Source organism: Cibotium barometz, chromosome 24, assembly GCF_041138505.1.
Source record: "Cibotium barometz isolate CiBa-2024 chromosome 24, ASM4113850v1, whole genome shotgun sequence".
NCBI classification, from domain to species: Eukaryota; Viridiplantae; Streptophyta; class Polypodiopsida; order Cyatheales; family Cibotiaceae; genus Cibotium; species Cibotium barometz.
Genome location: NC_141069.1, coordinates 18674347 through 18694141, shown reverse-complemented (window position 1 = coordinate 18694141; position 19795 = coordinate 18674347). Strand labels below are relative to the sequence as shown.

At 37.5% G+C, this 19795-nt stretch overlaps 1 pseudogene; it reads right to left on the bottom strand.

Annotated features, from left to right (window-relative positions):
- Nucleotides 1–10510: 10510 nt before the first annotated feature.
- LOC147624978 (uncharacterized) lies at nt 10511–11331 on the bottom strand (annotated as a pseudogene).
- Nucleotides 11332–19795: the final 8464 nt, after the last annotated feature.

Genomic DNA, 19795 nt, shown 5'->3' with positions numbered 1-19795 from the left:
TTCGACCATCACACTGCCCGCCCCACCCAGAAGTCTAAGTAGCACAAAGTGTTGGTGCATGCCGGTAGAGAGGATCCAATATTCCCCTTATGGCAAGCACACCCACGTTGCCTCCTCGGGACTAGCACTGGCACAAGCAAATGGACACATGGCTGGTTAGTATGTAGTAGATTTGATTTTGTCGGATCTTTCTACAACACTTGTACCGATGCCATCCTTCTTTAACCCAAGCACGCAGGACCTTACAGCCCGCTCTCGTTCTTATGCTGACACATTATCCTTTGAAGAAGAAGTGGCCACCACCATCATGCAGAGCCTTCAGAATGCTGTTGCAGTTGACCTCCGCACCACAAAGGCTAATCTTGCTGACGACCTCCCTCCCTCTACCCCAAAGAAGGTCTTCACCGCACGTGTCTCTCTCCCCATGGACCGTATTCGCCTTGAGTTCAAACAAGCCATGGAGTGTAGGGCTTACCTTTATTTCATAGGGCGTATCCCATCAGAGGAGGATTTCCAACGGTGATTCACCACATAGTCTTCCAAGGTAAAGCTACATTGGCCCGCTTTCACTTTGTTGGTAAAGGATTCTTTCAGGTCTTGGTGGAATGAGGGGCACAGAGAGACAGTATCTGCGTGGTGGTCCCTTGCTACAATGGTAGCCTGGTACACATCATTTGCCGGTACCGTGTCTTCAAGCCTGAGAGCATGTTCTATAGAATGAATGCTCAGTTTGGATTAGCTTCATAACCTCCCATAGTACCTATGGGGACAGAGGTCCCCACAGTGGTGGGTGTTCTGGGCAAAGTGTTCTATACCCCCCCAATGGAACATAATGAAGGCCGAGGGGCCCAAGGCAGTGCTGCATTCTCTAGGACGACAGACAAAACAACATCCCGGATTTCCTGGCTCTTAGGACTCCGAAAGGCATCAAGTTTAACATCCCTGTACAATTCTAAACCTTCCGAGATTCTTTCAAGTGTAAACAAGCTAGCCAGTTTGCCAAAGACTGTATGCAACCCCGCTGTGGCACTATCTCCAATGCTAGTGATGAATCTAAGAAGAGCGACGACATGTCTCCAATCCCCTCTGATGCAACCCCTACGCATGCGGCCCCAATCCCAGTGGTAAGGCAGAGTCATCGAGGAAGAGAGATTGAGAAATGCCTCAATACCAAAGTTCTAGCGTGGCAAGTAAGAACACATCAACCTGTCCCCCTCTGCAACCTAGAAATCCTAACGTCCCCCCAAAGCGGCCAAGTAAGGGCTCACTCAAGAAAGAAGCTCAGGCCAAAGGACAAAGCCTCATTATGGGTAATAAGTATGACGCTTTGGTATCCCTTGAGCCCATTGAGCTAGACATGTCTCAAGATAAATAATATGACTCTACACACACAAATAAAAATTCTCGTGGAACATACGGGGGATGTGCTGCTCTAGCCGGAAGAGACGAGAGGTCTTAGACATGTTTGATGCATGGCATGCTAACATCTTATTTCTACAAAAATTGAAAACTGGCGGCGACCACCCCCTCAATCTCGAGAGGGGTGGAACTTCTTTCCACACTAACACTTCGTGCATCCCAGCCGGGTGGTACAGTGATACTCCTTAGAGCGGTATGGTCTTGCACAGAGGAGTTTAAAGAAGAAAATGGATATGCTCAAGTTTTAAAGGTAAAAATTGCTTCTGCTCAGTTCACTTTATGTAATGTTTACGCTCCAATGATTCTGCAGAGAGGGCAACTCTATGGGAAATATTGGGCACAGTACTGGAAGGAGAGGACACCATCATGATAGGAGATTCAAACATGGCTGAGACCGCGGAAGATCAGTCTCATCCAAGGAATGACACATGCTTGGCAGAAAGAGACAGGTGGAGAATATGCAATCCTAAATGCAATTGAGTGGATGCCAAGACCATATGCAAAACTATAGATGCAGGACGATACATGTGGACCAACAAGCAACTGGGCATGACTAGAGTGTTGCCCATCTCGATAGGTGCTATGCCTCTAATGGAGGGTTGTGGGTAGTGCCGACATGGGACCTGCGCACCCTCCATGACAAAGGATGCTCGGACCATTCGCCCATAATGGTCTCCTTTGATATGCCTACCTCTTTTCCCTGTATAGGACTTCTCCCTCTTCCTTCAAACTAAATATCTCTCACCTGGGGAAACTTGAGTTTGAGGTGGGAGTAGTTAAAGTTTAAGAGGCTATAAGAGCCCAAGGTGGGTCCCCACAAGACAGATGGCACAAATGCATCTAATATACAAAAAAATTCAATAAAAAGCATATCAAAACTCAGGCCCGGGTAGGAAGAGCCAGACTCTCCTTGGTTGGAAGACTGAGAGGAAATCTTATTCAAGCAATGCAATAGGAGGGTCTAGATGAGATCTTTACTACAGTGATGTGCAATCTTTAAAATAGAGATGAAGCAATCAAAATCCACTTCCGCACACGATGGCTGGCTAAGGATGATGCTCTAACCAGTTTTTTCTTCCGAATAGTTAGAGAGAGACACCAATAGGAAGGAATAAGCAGACTAAAGAAGCTAGAAGGATCCCTCACTGAAGATGAGAAAGAGATAGCCTCCCTATGTAGTACTACACACCTGTTGGATAATTTCATGTCAAGAATATCTACCTCAATTGATTGATCATCTCCAATAGTGTCGAATATGTTGTTCACAGAGGATGAGTTAATGTATGCTGCTAGTAAAATGGGCAACGAAAAGACTCTGGGTCCAGATGGACTACCCATAGAATCTATTGGTACTTCTGGTAGCTTATTAAGACTGACTTATGTGCTATGATTAATGAAGCATACCGAAGGAAGGATCTCTCCCCTGAGGTCAATCGGGGACACATTAAACTCATCCTGAAGAAAACCTATAGGCTAACAGTCAACATCATCTGTGTGCTCAGTCCAAATGCATCAACTGAAAGCAACTTTATTAATATCTCACAAAACTTTTTCAGAGCTTTATGATAAGATTACAGAGCTAGAAGTTGTAAACCACTCCTTGAACGAGAAACTAGTAAAGTTGAAAGAAACCCCAGGAGGATTCAGAGAGAGGAAGAGAACTTTAAAGAATATAAGTGAGTTATCTAAAAGTAAAGGGGCTAAAAAGAGGAGACTCAACCTTACAAAGAAATGTGTCTCTCACATTTCAGGTATTAATATCCGTCGAAATGAGGAGAGAATTAAGCTTCTCATTGAAACCATGAACAAGGCAAACCTGGTCAGAATTCTTCAATCTCCAAAGAATACAAATTTGAGAGATCTTACTCTCAAAGAGTTGGTAAGAGACTTAAGGACCATTGTGAAACTAGATGAAATAGTAGAGCCTTGTGACACTATCGGTATTAGTCACAAAGGTTACCAACCTCGTTCTAGATTATGGTTCCAAATTCTTAGATGCAACAAAATAAGGGCTTTTGGTTTGCCAAGATCCCTTTCAGTTTCTACTACTAGGATTGCTATGAATCAGAAAATTTCGAGTATTTTTGGAGAAAACATACATATAAAAGGGATACCTTATAAGAATAAAAAAAAAAGAGTACATTTGTCTATAATGCATTCAACAATATATGGGTGGATCTTAGAAAAGTACAAATTGCAATGGTGCTTATATATAAAATTACTATAGAAGAATGTGGTGGTGTGCTAAAGTTCGTGTTGAAGCTAGTTGAGGCACAGATCCAAAAAGGACAAAAGATGGAAAGAGTGAGCATATCTATCATCAACAGGGCAATTGAGTACAACAATGGTAGAGGAGAGGAACCAGAACATAAAATCCAGTCGGAGATGGAGCTTTGGAGGGTTGGTGCAGCTCAGGTACCAACTGAAAATCATCAAACCCTCAAATGGTTGTTCTCCCACACAGGTATCCCTAATATCATTCAATCCCAAAGTACTGGAGATATGTTCATAGTTGATGGAGTTGGCAATTTCAAAGTGGAATGGAATTTGGGTGCTGACTTAAAGACTATCAAATGTATGCTTGGAATATGCAATGGGGCTAATGCAAAGTATCCTTGTATTTATTTTATGGAAGGTATGGGATCAAAAGAGTGGAGCAGTTTGCAACCAGCAAGGAGAGTCCCAATTTGCATGAAAGATAGATTATTAGACACAAGTATAGTGTCATCAACATAAAGGGCCAATATTACAATTTAATGGTTATCCACATTGTGCCTGTTGATATAAAGATTTGGATCAGAGAAGCTAGATACAAATTCCTGACATGTGAGAAATTGATCAATCTTGATGTACCGTGATCGTGAAGCCTGTTTTAGTCCATACAAAGCACGCTGGAGTTGGTATACAAGATATTCCTTTCCGAGAATTGTAAATCCTTCAGGTTGCTCCATATATATTTCCTCCTTTAAGTCTCCATTAAGAAAAGCTATCTTAACATCCATTTGATGTATTTCCAAATCAAAGTGAGTTGCAAAAGCTAGTAGTACTCAAATGCTTGTACTACGAACTACGGGTGAAAAAGTGTCATGATAGTCAATCCCTGCAATTTGTGAGTATCCCTTTGCAACTAAACGAGCTTTGAATTTATCAAAGGATCCATATGCTTTTTTTTTAGTCTTGTAAACCCACTTACATTTGATAGGAGTATGATCAGAAGGTAGATTGGTAAGAACCCATATACCTTTTGAGATCAAAGACTCATATTCAGCTTCCGTGGCTTCCTTCCATTGTTCCTTTTGTGGAGAGGACGTAACTTCTGCATATGTTGAAGGATCTTCACAAACAGCCAATACGTGATTAAAGGTTTCAAGATCATCATCAGATACATGATTTGCCCACCGTGCTGAAGTTGGAGCTATATATAGCTAGCCCTAACTCACTCTATGTCTTGCCTATATATATGTGACTTGTGACTAATATGATTCATTCTTGTGGAGCGTATGTGGTGTCTCTTGTCTCGTCTCTCTCCCTCTCTCAATAGAAAATAGTCCTCCCTCAAGTTAAATAACCTTTGAATATCAGTAAAGGAGTAAATACTCCTTATCCTTGATAGGAAAACATGGGAGTGAAGAACCAATATATTTATGCAATGGATCTCCACCTTCCTTGGGTGACTAAACAATTGTATGTGGCTTTAATTTTGTGATTACAGTATCCTTGGCAAGCCTCTCCTCCTCCTCCTCATGTCCAAGTTCCTCCTCTATATCATTTGCCTCTAAATCTCTTCGAAAGCAAAAGTTTGAAGAGCCTTTAATCTCCTCAAGTTCCTCCTCTTCACCTCTAAGAGGATATTTGACAATGGAGAAAACTATGAATGCAGCAACTTTGACCATTCTCCTGCAGCCTTTTGGATGAGAGGAGTATTCTGCATTTTCTACTAAAAACCTTTGAAGTTTGTACATACTACACCTCTTTGTAAATGTTTGTCTCTGAACAAAGGAGGTTCCCACAGGGACATGGACATACTCCTTGTTATCAATCAAGATAGAAGCCCCTGCAAGTTCCTCAAATTCATCAAAGTCCTCTTTCGTAAATTGCATGGCATGATTAATAATCACTGAAACATCAATTTTTGGATTGAAAATATCCTTAGCAACAACTAGAAAGAAAGAGGCCTCAATTCCCCTTTCAATAAGAAAATCCAACATTCTCTCTGTAGGAGACACCTCTACTATCTCAGAACGACCAGGAGCCTTAGGTGATGACTTAAACTTTTGTGATACTATAGGACCTGCCGTTGGTGACTTTGTAAGCCTTCCACGTGCGTTGGATACACTAGACTTTGATTGGGTATCTAGTGCACTAAGCCGATCAGAAGGATTGTCCTCTTTTTAGTCCCAACGTCCTCAGTCCTTCCAACCACGCAATTCGGATCATGGACAGGACCAAGGACATGACCAATCTCATAATCCTCGTCCTTCCACTGTCCCTTCTAGTGGTGGTACAGGATCAACAAACGAGAGGATTGCGCACAATTTGTAATGGATCTCATCGTTGGTTTAAGTTCCCCAAAAGACCAACCCATCGATAGAATTCTAATGCTGAACCCTCCACTTCTAAGGAGAAACCCCCAGTTTTGCTCTGCTGACAAAGGAAAGCATGCGGTTAATCACCATGCTCTGCACATGCTTCAGTGATCACTGCTACTACCACACCTCAACCTGCGTCTTCATCGTTGCCCCAGCAGTCTACTCAGGTTTTGGTTCTTCAAGGTTCTATTTCCAATAACCCTATTCATGTGCTCATCATCAGTGGGTATTCTTATAACTCTCTGGGAATCACCTTGACCCAGAGATTGAAGATTTAGACTTCTCAAAGTGCTGTTATCTATGAAGTAGAGCTTGTCGATGGTTCCACATCCTTGTGTAACACCGTTCCCAAACACCTCTCCTTTCGAATTCAACACTATTGTGACAAATTGGATTTCCAAGTCATGTCTTTGGCACATTATGATATGATTCTTGGTCAAGAATGGTTGTATCAATATGATCCCCTCATGAGTTTCTGGAAACCACTCCATACAATTTGCTCAAAATGACATGCTCGTAGCATTGGAAGGCATCAGAGACTAACCTTTTATAGCAACCCTTTCAGCTCTTCAAGTGAAACGGTGGGTCCGCAAGAGTGGTTGTTCCTGAACACTTTTAATGGTCTATTCAGCCAATGATCCTCCCGAGGACATGGATACGAAGGTGATGTACCTCAAGCAACCTTTCTTTGCTCCATACTTGGATCGTTTTCCTCAGGAGCTTCCTGCGGTTCTCCCACCTCGGCGACCACTCAACCATGCTATTGATCTCCTTCTTGGCAGTGCTACACCTACTCGTGCTCCATATCGAGTTTCTTTTACGGAATCTCAGGAGATATAGTGACAACTTACTGAACTTTTGGAGAAAGGACATATTCGACCAAGCAAAAGCCCTTTTGGAGCTCCAGTACTTTTGGTGAAAAAGAAGGATAAGACGATGCGCCTCTGCATTGACTATCGTGCTCTTAATAAGTTGACTATCAAGAATAAGTATCCTCTTCCGTGCATTGATGAATTGTTTAATCAATTTCTCCATGCAAAGTTCTTCTCCAAAAGTGATCTTAAGTATGGATATCATCATATTTGCATTTGTGAAGGTGATGAATATAAGAACTTTATGAGTACATGGTCATGCCATTTGGGTTAACCAATGCCCCTGCAACATTTATGAGCCTAATGAATAATCTTTTTTGTCCCTTTTCGGCTAACATCAATGTGTTCAATAGAATCAACAGGCACACACATCGCATTGTCACTTGATCAACTCCCCACATAACATGACATCAATCCGGCACAATAGGTGAAAAACAAAACATGTGTCTAATGCATGGTATGATTGGAAAGTGTCTCAACACTTTACAAGGGACTTTATCTCTCATGACATCTTGTCGTTAATGACTCTTACCGCATTCGAGATGAACACTCGCATTACAATGTGGTCCTCAATAAAGTATAAAATCACTACGACAAGCATGAATCAAATAAAGTATAAAATCACATTGTAGTCGAGGCCAAATACAGCGAGTGCTCTCTTTGCCACTTCTCGTGACTCCAACATAACGTTACCGTGAGGTAGTAATTTTCCCATGCATTTAAATAACACTATGGCACTTGCATTTGACCATCCATAAGTCGTTAGAATATTCAGTATAGCCAAACATATGCACAACTTTGACACACGGGCTCCATTACATTTGCATCATGCTCCATCATTTCCTCCATTACATTTGATGTCTCATGCACATCACCCGCATCATTGCATTGGTGCTTTTCATGTAACAACTCATGATGCTCCAAAGCCACATGTGAATGCACACTGATATGTGGACATTTAGCACAACTCCATTTTAGACATGAGCATTATTATAAAACTAAACACTTACACATTGCACATGCTCACATGATGCTTGTTGAAAGTTGCCTTGTCAAAAACCCCATTTCTTGAGATGGGTGCTCGCCATTTTCCTTTGACGTTGCACTTTCCCTTACATTGCGTGTAAGGGCAAATCATCATTTGTCACCCGATGTCATCACGTCCTTGCATCTCGCTCTATAAGAGTGGTTCAATTTTCAGTCAAATATGAGCAACTAAATAGGTGCTTTCTACTTATTTTTTTTAAAAGATATAGTGCTGGTATTACCAGTAGAAAAGAGTGGCACTGGTATTATCAATGCTGTAAAAGTTTTTTTTTTAAACCTGTGGTGGGTCTTATACCCACAATAGCTCAAAAATACCATTACGCATAGCAAGAAACCCTAAAAGAGAGTTGAAGGGAGCATGAAGGAGCTTTGTGAGTGTGTGGAGAGTACGAGGAGCATCACCCAAACACAGCAAACACAGGTATTCTCCTTGTTCACCATTTCTTCCACTTTCTTATTTCTCCATTTTTTCATTTCTAAGCATAGGTATTCATATTATGCATTGTGTGGGACTAACATTGGAGATAGGGTCTTCATTCCAAGAATAACTTTCATTCCAAGTACATTGCAACTTCCATTTCATATGAAGCAGAGGCTCGACTCGCATTTGCCATGACAATAAATAAATCACAAGGCCAAACAATGTCTCTTTTAGGATTATAGTTGGCAACTCCAATATTTAGTCATGGAGAGTTATATGTTGCTTTCTCACGTGTGCGATCATCAAATGCTGTCAAGCTATTTCTTCAAGATGCTACCTTCTGTGAGACCAATGTGATTGGTCAAGAGACAGTTTGTACTACTAATGTTGTATATAAGGAAGTTTTGCATATGGCAATAAAAACTACCCAGAGAAATTTGTTACATGTCTAATTGTTGCCATTTACCATCGAGTTTTATTGGTGGACTTGGAAATCAAATGCAATGGCAGTTATCCATTCCAAGAGCAAACCTGATTTATTTATTACTTTTGCATGCAATCACAACTGGTAAGAGGTTTTAGATGCTTTACTTCCGAGACAGTGTATCTGATCGACGTGATTTAATAGCTATAGTTTTTTTTAAACCAGAATGTCCTTTCAGTTATGGTCTCTAACTGGGGGAGGATATCTGGCTTATTGCTTGGCTTACAATAAGTAACATTGTTTATACATAGATCTTAGATGCTTCTAGGTAATAATTTTAGGTATCATATTGAAGTTATGTGTTCTAATTTTTTGTATGTGTCTTTTTGTATGCATGTGTATCTTTCCTATTAAGCAGGTCCTTTCCTCTGCCGTATGACAAGAGGAGGATGCATGCCAAAAGAAGTTTCCATGGCTCTTTGTTCTTTGTTTTATGTATATATTCTAAAAAGTTTTGTTTTGTTTTGTTTTGTTTTAGGGACAATCATGTATGACATTCTATTCAGTTCGGATATGTTGGAGTCAAGGGTTGAAGGTTTACAACTTTATATCCATTTTTTGGGTATTTATTCATATTTTTAAATGATTTTTTAGTGCATGACATATAAAACTTACTTTATTTACAGAGCCACCTCTTTGGTGTGCACCCCTTCCTCATCAACATGTTGTTGGGATTATGATAGACGGCCACAAGGATGGGTGCGTAAATTACAAGAAATTCTTTCAAGATTCTCATGTTTGTTTATATAACTTCTTAATTTCTTCTTTGTTTTAGGATTTTGCTTGTGGTGGATTTTTTCATGGTCAAAGTTGTGGAAAAGGGCATTGAAAGATATGGGATTAGTGTTCCCGATGAGGAGTTGGGAGTATACTTATTTACAAAAAGAATTGGGAGTGTACTTATTTACAAAAAGAGTATGTTTGTTAATCTTTTCGAAAAGTTTTTTTTGAAGCACCGAGTGTCTGAAAAAGCAAGAAGCTCATCCCTACAACCTTGCTTGTTGATGATGGGATGGTCATTGAAATTGTCCAACAATCTATTTAACCATCCTATAATCCTGGGCTCTCTCTCCTTTTCATCATTTGGAAAATGTTGAGGACTAAAGAGTTTGCAAGCATTGAAGAAATAAACATCAGGGAACCGATCATTTACACAATCTATGACCTTTTGAACAAATGCTTTTGCAAGCATCACACAACTTTCAACATCACCTCCTTCATTATCTAAGGGTATGCCAGCTTTATCCTTGCTTGGAATACTTGTGAACAGCAGCTCATGCACAAATTCTTCTCCTTCTTCATTGACATGCCGCATCCTACCATTTTCAACTTGAAGCATAAATTTCTTCAAGAATAAAGTACCTTTACCAAATTCCTCTTGAAGAAACTTTCTCTTTAGTGATTCGAGTGTTACTTCGATGTTAGTACTGATGGATGTTATGTCTACCAACTCCTCTTGGAACTTTTTATTAAGAATGTTTAAGTCATGTAGAACATCTGCAAGTAGGTAGATGCAAAAATAGAACCTTATATACACACAACTTAGCATACCATCCTGGAGCACCCTCCTCCCAAAAGCTCATGATAGCTGGCATTAACTTGGTAAGTCTCTGCATCACACTCCCTCTTGCAAGCCAACGAACATCATGAATTTGCAAGACCTCCAAGACTTGCAAATTCATATCCTGTAGAGCAGATTCTGAAATTCGGAATGGCGCAAACTAGAAGCATTGATCCAAGAATATATTTTGTTTGCAATCTTGTCAATATAAGAGAGACAAGGAAAACATTTTGATGCATCCAAAACAGCAAGAGCTTCCCTGTGGGCAATGCAGTGAACACTAATGAGGCATGGTACTTCTCTTTTGAGTTTGGCAACGAGTCCATCATGTCGTCCAAGCATAGAGCTATCACCATCTGTAGAGCTATTCCAATTAGTCGTTGCTTGTTAAGGCCAATTTGGGTCATCACTTCCATAATGGCATCAAATTTTGTTTGTGCAGTCCCATCAGAAACAACGATGAGCTTTCCAAACTCAATGTTGCGTACACCCATTCCTTTTGATGAAAGAAAAGAAATATAGATGATCAAGTGTTTCTCTAAAGCTCTATCAGTAGATTCATCTACCATTAAAGCATAAAAAGGACTCTCCAATAGTTCTTCAAGTTGTACTTTGTGAAGATATTGTGATATAGAGAATAAAAATTCCTTTCCAGCCATCATATTTGTGTAAGATGAGTAATCGTGTTGAAGAGGTATACCTTCCACCTTTAAAGTATAAGCTAGTTGGCACACCTTTTCAAACTTTCTGATTGCAAGATCTTCGTCACCTGTGAAATACATCAACTTCATGCAAGTGATCACCCTTTCTTTGTTTCTATCTTTAATTACCACAGCATGCTGTGGAAGTGTTGTCCCCTTTGTTTCATGATAGTTTTGCATTGCAGCCCATTTGTGCTCCCGTGATCGCATGTGCTTTCTTATTGAATCCCTCTTCATAGTCTTGCACCCTTGGCCAACACCCCATGGCCCCTTAACTCTAAACTTTTCACACCATTCACACTTCATGAATTCTCATTCACCTTTAACAAGTCGAATGAGAAACGGATACTTTGATTTCCACTCTGTACGAAACTGTCTCCACCTCACTTGTTTCTTCTTCTTACTTGTTGAGGGATCTTCATTATTGGTTGGCAAATCATCTTGGGGCATACCCGAAAGGTCCATGTCTTCAACGACTTCGTCTTCACTTGATTCACTCTCTGAGTCCTCATCAGACTCACTTCTTAACTTGAATTAATGTTAATCTCTTTCATTTTATAGACATTGATGTCATGCTACAACCATATAAATTATAGATTCAAAAGAAAGATAGGGACATGCATGAGAATCATGCATTTCTTTTAGCTATTCAAATGAGTGTAAATAAGCACCAAAGATGCATGAGAATCATGCATTTCTTTTAGCTATTCAGATGAGTGTAAATAAGCACCAAAGATGCATGAAAATAAGAATACAATGATTGTAAATAAAAGTTTTGGTACCTGGAATGTGAAGCTTGGAGTCGCTAACTTGAAATCCAAGATGGCACACAAGCAAGACAATGTAGGAAATTAGGGCTCTTGTGTTCTAAAACCATAGAAAGATTACGAAGTTAGACATGAACATGCATGAATTGATCTCAACAACTATATACTCATAAACCTAAATATACACTTAACATGAAATAAAACTTTTGTGATTATTACTATTAGATATTACCTAGTAAAAGACTAAGAACCAAGAAGCTTGAGGAGTTTAGATTACTTCAGATCATGTGAAAGCGTTGTGTTCAAAGTGGTAGAGATCTCTCATTATATAGCATGCTCATAAACCTTTGAAATACCCTTGGAAGTTCAAAGGTAGAGGTCTTTTGGTGTTCTAATTTCAGAGACTCAATGGGGCCTTTGCCAGTGGGACGAAGAAGCCAAACATGGAGAACATGGCCAGGTGCCCATTCTTCAGCTCCTTCACCTTCAACTCGGCGAAAGCGTCAGCAAGCTCCAGGGATCAAACTCTGATCAACTACCCATCCTTGAGCACGGGTTCGCACTTGTGAAGGATAAACCTAGTGATTGGTGTTGATTGCCGCATGGGAAAAGACCCATTTGGAAAGTTAACTCGCAATCACCACTATTTTGAGTGTCCGAGACTTGTCACGGTAGTGCTGCGGTCTAGGGCTTATCCTCAGCAACCAGTCAAAGTTTTCTGCAGTTCATCGAAATCAATGGCTAACGCAGAGAGCAGGCTTGGCATCATTGTGGAGTGCTCCATCAACAAAGTCCGCATCGTTGAGCTCGGCATCCGCTCCTGGCCCAAGTACTCCGTCTTCCTCTCTCTCTCTCTCTCTCTCTCTCTCTCTCTCTCTCTCTCTCTCTCTCTCTCTCTCCCTCCCTCTCCCTCTTTCTTTATTGCTCCCTAAAGGTGTGGTAGAAGACCGAGAGCCTGCAGCTCCCCAGTGCTCATGTAGCCGCTTATAGGCTTTGTAGTCTCGGAATTCACGAGAGTCATCGGACACGAGGGCTTTAATTCGTGGCACCACGCCCGCGGCCCAACTGTGTGTCACACAAAAGCTACAATTTGCTCGCAAAACCACCCGTCTCCAATTTAATGCAGGCTATGATGTCGCTGCTTAATTAGCTCTAATTTCATGATAAAACATATATATTTACTATATTTGTATATTTACTATATTTGTATATTTACTATATTACGTATATTATATAGGATATATACCCCTGGTCACTTAGACCCCTAAGGCTAGGTGCCATTTGGCACTTCCCTTGTTTTTTCGAAGTGCCACGTTGGCACTTTTACCAGAAAACGGAGGTGCCATTTGGCACTTGAAATTGTGAAAGGCTCCCGTATGGGTGCCAAATTTAAAGCCTGAACCAGAGACTCCTGTCATGCCACGATGCAGTTTTTTGTTTTTCGAGATGGGGTTAGCGACGAGCACTTCGAGCCGGCGTCAGCCAGACGTAACAGGAGGTAAGATAGAGAGAGTTTTTTTTTTAAATTTTTTAAAATTTTTAAAAGTTAAAACAGAGGAATTGTAAGATTCCTCCCCAACCTTCGAGGTATATAGGAGTAAGAATCTCCCTTTTGATCTTATAATTATTCCCTCTCTAAAATAAAAGAAAGATTCTGTAAAAAAAAAGAAAAAAAAGAAAAAAAAGAAAAAAAAGAAAAAAAAGAAAAAAAAGAAAAAAAGAAGAAGATCCTTTTCCTAGAATACTTCTCAGGAGTCCTACCTGTTTTAAGGATTCAGAACAATGAGTTCAGAAGTGAAAATCGGTGTTTTGGATACCACGGTTTTGGTTTTCATTCGAGTACGGCCCAAAAAGAAGTTCTTTATCTCTTGGGGAGTATAAGAAGTTATCCCCCAGATATTGTGAACCTTATCTGAATTCAATGAAAGTAGGTGACTTAGCCTACAAGCTTCTTTTATCTCCTCATCTCAAAGTTCTTAATGCCTTCTATAGAAAAATGTGCCAAACCCAAATCATGGAAAGACGGTAAAACTTCAATGGCAAGATACCGTTGGCTTCTAAGTTACGCTAGCTCCTTCCTTTATATAAGTCGTAACTTTTACTTGTCGCTCTCACAGTAATCTTACTCCCATCAATCTCCTTCTTTCTTAATCTCCTTCATGGCTTGGCAACAAGAATTAGTTTTATCCATGATGATTTCTCACCTTCAAGACGCAAGCGAGTCTGTGAAGAAGGATTTTATAGAACAGTATGAGCGCTCACTTTTCCCTCACTTGGGAACTTATGTAGCTCAGACCAAATGGCGGACCTATCAAAACATAACTAGGGTAACACCCTGGGGTCAGCAGCACTTTCGTAACAATGTCCGCTTGGCCATGGTTATTGAAGCTTTGGGTTTGGGTCCCCGATACTACTGCGTCATGAGATCAAGACATCTTGGGTTTTCTGAGCGGGTCTTCTTACTGGCGTGTTTTCTTCCTCATGAGAAGATATGCCTTTACCCCGTTTTTGGCTTACCTCTTAGAGGTCCTTTTGTTAGATCACCTCATACCACTGAGATAGGTGTGGCAATAACCAGCAGAATCATTCCCATAGATGAGTGACCCTATACTTGCGCAGCTTGTGAGTGCTGCTTTTGTGATCATATGATGGACGGGCTTATGGAAGTGTAAAGAGTTCTTCTATCCTTATTATATAAGTTCCGAGAATGAATAAAGTTTAAATCTTGTTCTTATTTTGAATCTTGCTCTCTTTAAGACTTTTCTTGGTGGTTAACCTTGATTAAAATTTTTTTCTAAGTCTCATATTCGTGCATCTTGCGAAATTATCCCAGTTTGCGAGATGAGGACATCTCGCATTTTTTAAGTGGGATAGAATGTAAGATTCCTCCCCCAACCCCCTTTTGATGTCTAGTATCTTCCCCTGTAATCAATCCCTCTTCAGAAATATAAAAACCTTGTTTCTAACTGTTTTAATCTAGAGAGAGAAAATATTCTAGAGAGAGAATATTCAGATTATGAATATTTTTGGATAGAAAAATAACTCATCTTATTAAAATAAGTTCCCCTGAAACAAAAATTCAAAAAGAACTTTCCAATGTGCAATTGGAATTAATTGGAAATGGGTATAAAGGACCTTAGCCTAAGGGTCTAGATTTTCAGAAATTTTTGGATTATGGTCCAATTAAGGTTCCTATGGGCCAATAGCATCAATCCATGTGTAGGGAGGAGATAAATCCAATTTGTAAAAGAAGATACCCAAAAATGAGTAAATGCTCACATAAGATGAAGAGTTGAAAATGTACAAGGTTTATTAGTAAAAAACTATGAGCAATATTAAAAATATGAGATATTTTGGGTATCCAAAAATGAGTAAATGCTCACATAAGATGAAGAGTTGAAAATGTACAAGGTTTATTAGTAAAAAACTATGAGCAATATTAAAATGATTCCATTATGACACATATGTAAGGAAGGGGAGTTCTTTAAAGGAGGTGCATATTTCACATAAGATGAAGAGTTGAAAATGTACAAGGTTTATTAGTAAAAAACTATGAGAAATATTAAAATGATTCCATTATGACACATATGTAAGGAAGGGGAGTTCTTTAAAGGAGGTGCATATTTCACATAAGATGAAGAGTTGAAAATGTACAAGGTTTATTAGTAAAAAAACTATGAGCAATATTAAAATGATTCCATTATGACACATATGTAAGAAAGGGGAGTTCTTTAAAGGAGGTGCATATTTCACATGCTTGAATGAGTTTTAAACTCATAAAAATTGAGATATTTCATCTCTCCTCTCTCCTCATTCAAGTCTAGTTCCAAAAAGTTAGCTTAACTGACCTAAAAATGGTCAAATATTGACCAAACTGATTTAGAAAATTCTAGAATCAGTTTGTTTGGTTAGGAGCTCAATTTTTCCTATAAATAGAAGCCTCCCCCTTGTTGAAAAAAACATAGTGTTTATGCATCGTTACTCTACTCCACCTAAGCCAGAGAACTGTGAATTCATTTAATAATTCACTAGTTTTTGGAGCTTTCCTCTTTCTTCGATCCCCATTAGTGGCTCCATCAACATACTTAACCAATTGATTGGTTGGGGGCCTCTACCGTGAACAAAGAATCAAGTAATTTGTAAGGTAAATAGTGAATATTGATCTTTTCTATAATTTCTCAATGTTTCTCTCTTCTCAACCCCTCTCAAGCTTGAGAAGCTTAATTGGTATGGTTTTTTTTTGAATGTATTGAAGTGAATTGATAATGTTAGTGAAGAGTTACATAATTTAATAAATGCTATTGAAGTTAATTTCCATTTATGTTTAAATTCTAATAGTTTGTATGTAATTTCTCTCTCTCAATCAAGAAATGGTCATACTCATGACCCATTCTCAATCCAAATCAAGCGTTTCTTAAAGCTTTTCCTTAACCCAAGATTAAGCTATGCTTGAGGCCAAATTAATGGTTTTTTTCTATGCTTTTAGTTTATGTATATTGATGATTCAATCCATTATGGATGAATTATCCAATTAGATCATTTTAATTATTTCCTTAATGATAAGCTTTATCCCTTAGAAAAATTGAGATTTATCAGTCATAGCAGCGGAGCTATGGCAAAATTTTTATAAAAATTATGCATAAAATAATTTCATTCAAAGCATAAAAAGAGGAGTTCCTACTATATTCTAGGAATTATCATCCTAGATTAATTGAAAGATATTCATTGTAATCATAGAGAAATTGATTTTTATATTATGCATAATTGATTTTCATGCATAGAAGTATGCATAAAAGATAATTTTTTTATATGTAAGATTCCTCCCCCAACCCCCTTTTGATGTCTAGTATCTTCCCCTGTAATCAATCCCTCTTCAGAAATATAAAAACCTTGTTTCTAACTGTTTTAATCTAGAGAGAGAAAATATTCTAGAGAGAGAATATTCAGATTATGAATATTTTGGATAGAAAAATAACTCATCTTATTAAAATAAGTTCCCCTGAAACAAAAATTCAAAAAGAACTTTCCAATGTGCAATTGGAATTAATTGGAAATGGGTATAAAGGACCTTAGCCTAAGGGTCTAGATTTTCAGAAATTTTTGGATTATGGTCCAATTAAGGTTCCTATGGGCCAATAGCATCAATCCATGTGTAGGGAGGAGATAAATCCAATTTGTAAAAGAAGATACCCAAAAATGAGTAAATGCTCACATAAGATGAAGAGTTGAAAATGTACAAGGTTTATTAGTAAAAAACTATGAGCAATATTAAAAATATGAGATATTTTGGGTATCCAAAAATGAGTAAATGCTCACATAAGATGAAGAGTTGAAAATGTACAAGGTTTATTAGTAAAAAACTATGAGCAATATTAAAATGATTCCATTATGACACATATGTAAGGAAGGGGAGTTCTTTAAAGGAGGTGCATATTTCACATAAGATGAAGAGTTGAAAATGTACAAGGTTTATTAGTAAAAAACTATGAGAAATATTAAAATGATTCCATTATGACACATATGTAAGGAAGGGGAGTTCTTTAAAGGAGGTGCATATTTCACATAAGATGAAGAGTTGAAAATGTACAAGGTTTATTAGTAAAAAAACTATGAGCAATATTAAAATGATTCCATTATGACACATATGTAAGGAAGGGGAGTTCTTTAAAGGCGGTGCATATTTCACATGCTTGAATGAGTTTTAAACTCATAAAAATTGAGATATTTCATCTCTCCCCTCTCCTCATTCAAGTCTAGTTCCAAAAAGTTAGCTTAACTGACCTAAAAATGGTCAAATATTGACCAAACTGATTTAGAAAATTCTAGAATCAGTTTGTTTGGTTAGGAGCTCAATTTTTCCTATAAATAGAAGCCTCCCCCTTGTTGAAAAAAACATAGTGTTTATGCATCGTTACTCTACTCCACCTAAGCCAGAGAACTGTGAATTCATTTAATAATTCACTAGTTTTTGGAGCTTCCCTCTTTCTTCGATCCCCATTAGTGGCTCCATCAACATACTTAACCAATTGATTGGTTGGGGGCCTCTACCGTGAACAAAGAATCAAGCAATTTGTAAGGTAATTAGTGAATATTGATCTTTTCTATAATTTCTCAATGTTTCTCTCTTCTCAACCCCTCTCAAGCTTGAGAAGCTTAATTGGTATGGTTTTTTTTTTTAATGCTATTGAAGTGAATTGATAATGTTAGTGAAGAGTTACATAATTTAATAAATGCTATTGAAGTTAATTTCCATTTATGTTTAAATTCTAATAGTGTTTATGTAATTTCTCTCTCTCAATCAAGAAATGGTCATACTCATGACCCATTCTCAATCCAAATCAAGCTTTTCATAAAGCTTTTCCTTAACCCAAGATTAAGCTATGCTTGAGGCCAAATTAATGGTTTTTTTCTATGCTTTTAGTTTACGTATATTGATGATTCAATCCATTATGGATGAATTATCCAATTAGAGATCATTTTAATTATTTCCTTAATGATAAGCTTTATCCCTTAGAAAAATTGAGATTTATCAGTCATAGCAGCGGAGCTATGGCAAAATTTTTATAAAAATTATGCATAAAATAATTTCATTCAAAGCATAAAAAGAGGACTTCCTACCATATTCTAGGAATTATCATCCTAGATTAATTGAAAGATATTCATTGTAATCATAGAGAAATTGATTTTTATATTATGCATAATTGATTTTCATGCATAGAAGTATGCATAAAAGATAATTTTTTTATATTAAAAGTGTTACTTTTATCATTTTTAATTTTCATGCATAGAAGTATGCATAAAGGAAAATGTTTTATATCAAAAGTGTTATTTTTACCATTTTTATTTCATGCATAGAAGTATGCATAATGGTTAAATTTTTATATCAAAAGTGTTACTTTTACCATTTTTATGCATAGAAGTATGCATAGTGGATAAATTTTTATATCAAAAGTGTTATTTTTATCAATTTTTATTTTCATGCATAGAAGTATGCATAAAGGATAAATTTTTATATCAAAAGTGTTATTTTTATCATTTTTATTTTCATGCATAGAAGTATGCATAAAGGATAAATTTTTATATCAAAAGTGTTACTTTTATCATTTTTATTTCATGCATAGAAGTATACATAATGGATAAATTTTTATATCAAAAGTGTTACTTTTATCATATTTGAATTTCATGCATAAAGGTATGCATAAAAGTTGATTTATAAAAGTGTGTCTTTTATTATATTGAATTTCATGCATAGAGGTATGCATAAACGTTGATTATTTTATTATAAAAGTGTGACTTTTATCATAATTTAATTTCATGCATAGAGGTATGCATAAAAAGTTGATTATTTTATTGTAAGAGTCTTACTTTTATCACATTGGATTTCATGCATAGAGGTATGCATAAAAGATATTCTTTTTATACTAAAAGTGTGATTTTCATCAGAAATGGATTTTATGCATAACTTAGATGCATAAGAAAAATTCTTTTATTCTAAAAGTGTAATTCCTACCAAATTGAATTTATGCATAAGAAGATGCATAAAAGAATGATTTTTAATTCAAAAGTGTCATTCTCATTTAAAATGAATTTATGCATAGGAAGATGCATAAAAGATTGAATTTTAATTCAAAAGTGTCATTTTCATTTAAAATGAATTTATGCATAGGAAGATGCATAAAAGATTGATTTTATTTCGGAAGTATTAATCTCCTTAAATGGAATTTATGCATAAGTAAATGTGTAAAGAAATCTTACATCAAATATAAGAATGCTCTTGTATTCTATAAATAGATATGAGATGTGATAGGATGTGATAAGAGGTGTATAAGAGGTGATAAGATGAATTAAGATGTGATAAGATGTGTATAGGATGAGGTAAGAAGTGTATGTGATAGGATAAGATGTATATGGGTTGTGATAGGGCGAGAATGGAT